The following is a 6,436-nucleotide window of genomic DNA, read 5'->3' on the forward strand; positions in this document are numbered from 1 at the left end:
TGAAAACTTCTAAAATTATTTTTTAAAATAATAATAATAAGGTTCCCAATTTATCAAAATGAAACTTTTTGAACAATCCTCCATTAACAATATGATATAAATTTTCTTTAGACCTTATGTCCTTTTATGTAAATTGTTGGGTACTAATATTATACCCCCCAAATATATCCATATACTGCAATCTGTTTCCCTTTTCCATTTTGCCACTTCATATTTATGCATCAACAGATTCCTAGTGGAAGGAGAAAAGAGTGAACTACGGCATGAAAAAGCCATTTTTCAATACCTATATTCTACCTGTGGAATCTTGTAAAGACCTAAGACATCTGCCATGGATGTGGAGGTGTCAGAGCTAAGTCCCCCAATGACTCCTCCTACATTTTTCTGAATGCCACACATGTAGTTGGGGACAAAGTGATGTGATTTAAAGAGCAGATCCAGAGTGTTTCGGTAGGCCATCTTTAAATCAAAATAGCTATCATAGATGTGGAATCCAAGAGTGACGTTGGGCAAGATCTTGGGATTCTCATTGATCTCGTCAACAGCAAACACCAAGGCCAGGATGTGTTGGTAGAACTTTCGCATAACCCTGCAAAGAAAGTGCCTTACCATTTTATAGGGAATTAAACAGTGCACAACACTTAGATCTGAGGGATACAACTGCCTCGATTAAATCGTGTTGGAAATATGGAAATGGTTTTGTTCCTTTAGAGTTAATGTTTGGATGTCCCTTCCACCCGAATCAATTTTTTTTATTTGTCTGAACACAAGGATTGAGAAGTGATCTTCACTTAATAACATTCTGTTTTTCTAACCATGTTGCTTTTTATTTCTAGAAACATGTATAGTTATTGAAATCATTACAGCGCCACTTCATCAGTTGTCGTCCCTAGCAACACAAACTGGTATGAAATGAAGATAATGGAATTGGCAGCTGCCATTTTGAGTATGAAGAATGCCGATTGACTAAATGGCTCTCATCCTATTATTGCTATGTGCACTTGAAGCTTGTCCCTGATTGTTTTCAGTGTGCTTTAGACATAAGCCTTCACCAAAGCAGCACATGCTGGGTTTCATAGGTCTCAGTTATCCCCTTGCATACTCATGAAAGTAAATAGGAGGGCCAGAAGTGTTAGCTGTAGGATCCGTATGTGCCCAGGTAGCACAAATAGTGGGAGAAAATGTTACTGTTCGAAGCATCATGGAAACAGCTCCTAGATAATAGTTGGCTAAGAAAAGAAAAATTGGACCCCATATCTCCATAATGAAAGCCTGCCATGCTAAATTACTGTGGGTAGGAGGATCATGGTGTCTAGAGAGCAAGTGCTGGTGACCTGAAGCTGAATGAGCTCAAACATGGCTGAGATTTCATTTCTGCACCTGGAAAGTGGAAGGGAAAGGGCTGTGGTGAAGACAGCTTACTTCTTCACCACAATTGTGTACACAACTAGATGCATGGAAGAGCTTTTCAATGTTGAATACAGGTTTGTTATCTGGCCAAGAACGCATTTCTCTCATAACATTAGCAGGCTGCTATTATAACTTTTTTTTAATTTCTTTTTATTGAGTTTCACTTAAATAACCAAAAGAAAAAGCAAAACAACAGTTTCAGAAAAAAGAAAGGAAAAAAAATATATCCATACATAACACAAAAATAACATCAATTTCTGTTACAGTTCTTTGTCTTATTCCTTAAATCTTTATATCTTTAGATATTTAGATCTTTCCTCTACACACCTATTGACCTCCTTCCCTCCCGATTTCGGGCTTCTTGATAAAAATTCTTTCTTTTTTTCTGCAGCTAATAATTGTTAATGGTTTGCGCATCGTAAGGTTTATATCAAACCTGCTGTAGTTTTTAAGTTTCTATAGTTTCCTTCAGTGTATACCATAAATTTATTCCAACTGGTAATAAACTTTGTATTTTTTTGGTTTCTAATTTTTTGCATCATTTTTGCTAGTTCAACATATTCGAATAATTTTGTTTGCCAATCTCTGACCGTTGGGGTATTTGGACTTTTTCAATTTTGTGCAATTAATATTCTAGCCGCTACTGTCGAATATTGGAATAGTATCTTATCTTCTTTTTTAATTTCGTCCCCAATTATTCCTAGTAAGAAGGCCTCTGGTCTTTTAGGGAAAGTGTATTTAAATTTTTTTTAACTCTTTATAAATCAGATGCCAAAATTTCTTCATTTCTTCGCAAGTCCACCACATATGGTAGAAATTGCCTTCTTTAATTTTACACTTCCAGCAGCAGCCTGCTATTATAACTTTAGAAACTTTTTAGGGATGTAATCAATCAGATTCGGAGTTGCATGCCATGATTGAAGGAAGTCAAATGGTATGCAGTGCACTCTCTGTTCCATCTTTGCTAGATCAATTTAAATTATTGTGGCCTGAGGATGTAGTGAATGGGATTGGAGAACTGAAGCTACCCAACAGACCCCTTGACCTTTGACCATCTTGACTTTTAAAAACTAGTTATATGGGATTGATTGGCAGTGACAGATTTGGGTACTATGGGCAGCCTGGGCAAGGCCAATGAAATGATCTTAAGTGCCATTTACTTACTTTGGGCTGTTAATAAAGACTTGAGATGGATGTTCATGGAAGGAAATGCTGGGCAATATGTAATCCATATGAGATGCTATCCCACCAATGATAAGGTCCCCTTGTTCATACCACTCATGTGGAATATGGAGAGGATTATTTCTGCTGCAACCAACAGTATGTACTTGGGGCACCATTTTGGGAAACAGCAGGAGAAGCAGCAGCAACAACATCCTGATCACAAATATCCTTCTACACCCCGACTCTCATTTGCCTCTCTACAATATTGTTACTATCATCAGCCTGACATGAACAAGATGTATTTTGAAACCACTGACTCTGCTGATTCTGTACTTAAAGGGGCAGGTATCCACCTTCTCCTTAACTTCAGCACTGCCAAAAAAAGTAATTGAATGCTATGATTTGAAATATAACCAATACAATGAAAAGCAAAAGCTGGCCTCACCTCTTCTCCCTTACCATAGCTGTCAGTGGAACACTGGGGTTGTTTTAATGATTTCAGATTTTATTTTTTATTTCCCATTCTGCATTCTGGAGCTTTTCCAGGTGAATTAATTACCATAATTTTAATAATTACAGAGGAGATAATTACTTTTGTCTGTCACATCACAGAATCAAAGGTTAGGAAGAGACCTCCAAGGTCATTTTGTGCTATTTCCTTGCTGATGTAGGACATCCAGAACTAAAAACAAACCAAGAAAAAGAAAAACACCCCACCTGTAGACTGGCATCCATATTTTCCCTTAAAAAAATGTGTTTATAGGTGAGCCAAATACATCCTTTCCCCATTTGTCTAATTTCTTACTTGTATTGACACTCTCTGACATATGTAACATTGATTCCACTTGCTAGATCTTGGAAACAATGATGGAAATGGTCCAAACCGTATCAGGATATAGAGACCCTGGATAATACAGTCCACCTACTTTTGAAAGAACATGTATATACCGTTTGAAGCTGAGTGACATGTTTAGGAATAGCTAAGACAATGTCAGGGCCTGGCTGGACGAGGAAGAGTAGTGGCAGCCAGTAACCCAGGAGGGGACTTTGAACCAGGTTCAAAATGCTGGGACAGAGAGGAATCAACACTGGAGAGTGAAGGTGAAAGGTGAAAGGGAGATGATTGAGGTAGCCACAGACACTGATAGAGAAGGAGTAGGGGTTGTGTCTTCTCTGCAATACAGTAGTGATCCAGCTCCTTCCCGTATCCCATTCTCAGTCTCAAAGAGTCAAGAAAAGGTTGGAACAGTTAAGACGGGAGGTAGAAACAGGCTGAAAAGGGCAGGAAATTTAGCTTCTTTAACTGACTTGCTTAGCTGATGGATGTGCAGTGTGATACCTCCTTTGTTTCTGAGTTATAAAGTTGATTACTGTCAAGCCTTGCCTGTTTCTGATTACGGCGTTGAGCCAAAGATGGAAGGGCTTTTCAAGAGAGCCTGACAGACAGAGGTTTTCAACCTTTTTGAGTCCACGGCTCCCTGACCAACTACATTCTTTCTGTGGCACCCCTATGGGACTGAGGAGCCCAGATATGTCACCCCTTGCCTGAAGAGCTGGCAGCTTCCCTTTCAAACACCACCCCTTGTGGCATGTTCCCTCTGCCTCCTCTCCTCTCGCCTCTCCTTGGGAATCCTCCAGGCAGCTGCTGCTCCTGCCACTGGTCTCTGAGCTACCCCCCTACATCAAAAGGGGTACCTCCTAACACTGTTCCACAGGGGCCTTGGAAGCACCCCCTGGTCAGCCCCAGAGGCAGCATTCACCTGGAGAGCTTGTAGCCCAAGCTGTGGAAAACCTTGGGAGGCCAAGTCACAAGAGGGCATCAGAGGAGAGAGGAAAGGAAAGAGGAAGAGAGGCCAGTGTTGACTGTGGCACCCCTAACCATCATTCAAGGCACCCCAGGATGCCATGGCACACTGGTTGAAAACCACTGACTCTTACTCTGGTAGGAAGCATTCAGAAGACTGTCATAGTGGCCCATCAGTGTAAGGCAGTGATAGGCACTGTTATGCTGTCCAGATGTTTCTGGACTACAGCTTCCATCATCCTTGATAATAATGGTCTGTTGAAAACTGATGAGAGCTGATGTTCAGCAACATCTGGAGGGCCACAGATTGACTACCCCTGGTGCAAATAAGAGTGGGGTGTAGAATAAGGCTCCATCTCTAGGGAGATATTGTTCTGCTAGGGGTATGTCAACTATTAGGGACCTCTGAGTCTGGAGCACTGTCTACGTCTGGGCAAGGTGAGTCACTTCCTGTCTCCCTTCACAGCCCCAGGTCAATTGAGGTATGAAATTCCAGAAGTGTAGAAATCCAAGCTTATCCTGGAAATTCTAAAATTGATTAGAGGTATCTTTTTGTGCCTAGAATTTCTGACGGAGTGCACATGTGATTTTCAGTTTGGATCACTTTTAAATGTTCTGCTTCAACATACTATGAACAACGTAAATGAATACATACATGTAGGGGCTTCAAAATGAATCAAACAAAACATGATACATGACTTTATAGACAAAACAAAAAATTCCTTCCAGTAGCACCTTAAAGACCAACTAAGTTAGTTCTAGGTATGAGCTTTCGTGTGCATGCACACTTCTTCAGATACACTGAAACAGAAGTAACCAGACCCTTCTATATAGTGAGAAGGTGGGGAGGGGTATTACTCAGAAGGGTGGTGGGAATGGGTGATTGGCAGATAGCTGTGATGAGCCTGTTGACAACTCTTAACGACTGCAATAGGTCTTACAGGAAAAAGCAAGGGGTGAGAAGGTGAAAAATGGCTTTGTCATGTATAATGAAATAAGAATCCAATGTCTTTGTTCAGACCAGGTCTCTCCATGGTTTTAAGTTTGGTAAAACCCCTTGCTTTTTCCTGTAAGACCTATTGCAGTCGTTAAGAGTCGTCAACAGGCTCATCACAGCTATCTGCCAATCACCCATTCCCACCACCCTTCTGAGTAATACCCCTCCCCACCTTCTCACTATATAGAAGGGTCTGGTGACTTCTGTTTCAGTGTATCTGAAGAAGTGTGCATGCACACGAAAGCTCATACCTAGAACTAACTTAGTTGGTCTTTAAGGTGCTACTGGAAGGAATTTTTTGTTTTGACTATGGCAGACCAACACGGCTACCTATCTGTAACTATGACTTTATAGAATTACTGTTCCCAGGAAATTCTCACTTTCCATTCATTTCTTAAGATAATCAGTACATGGAGGGGGGTGGCTGGGTTGGTAATTAACACAGAGTCAGTTCTTGACTGGCTTCCTTGAGGTGTGATGACACAAGCTGGAAACTGAATCTTGAGTGTGGCAGTGGGCATTACTACTGGAAACAATCTTGAGTGTGGCAGTGGCCGTTACTACTGGATTCTTACCTTCTTCTTCATCCTTACCTAAACATAAAGTGAGTATCTTTATTGCCTGGTTCCCTCTATTTACTTGCCATTACTTTCTGCAGCTTTTGAAATGGCTCAGTCAACTTTTTACACTGTTTTGGTTGCTAGTGCAGTTAGGCATATAGTGAAGGCAAAGTATCTTGCATCCAACGTTTTGCAATTTATGGCTGTCTCACCTGAACTTGATAAATGCCCAGATCACCCAAAATAGGCTCAGTTTGGCTTGGGGTCATGGTCAACCCTGCTGGATAGACTAAAGGACTCAGTAAAAGGCAGCTTCTCAAGTTCCTGCATTCCTTTTCTCTCTGAACCCCATCATCTCCACAGGAGAGGTTCAGGGATTCTTGGGAAGATAGGTGGCATCCCTTTGGATGCAGGAGAAGATGAGTAAGGGGGCATGTAGGCATTCAAGTGGTTGGATATCATCCACAGTTTCTTGCATACACATAAGCCCAGTTCATTTAC

Source organism: Podarcis erhardii, assembly GCF_964252035.2.
Source record: "Podarcis erhardii genome assembly, chromosome: 13".
In the NCBI taxonomy this organism is placed as follows: domain Eukaryota; kingdom Metazoa; phylum Chordata; class Lepidosauria; order Squamata; family Lacertidae; genus Podarcis; species Podarcis erhardii.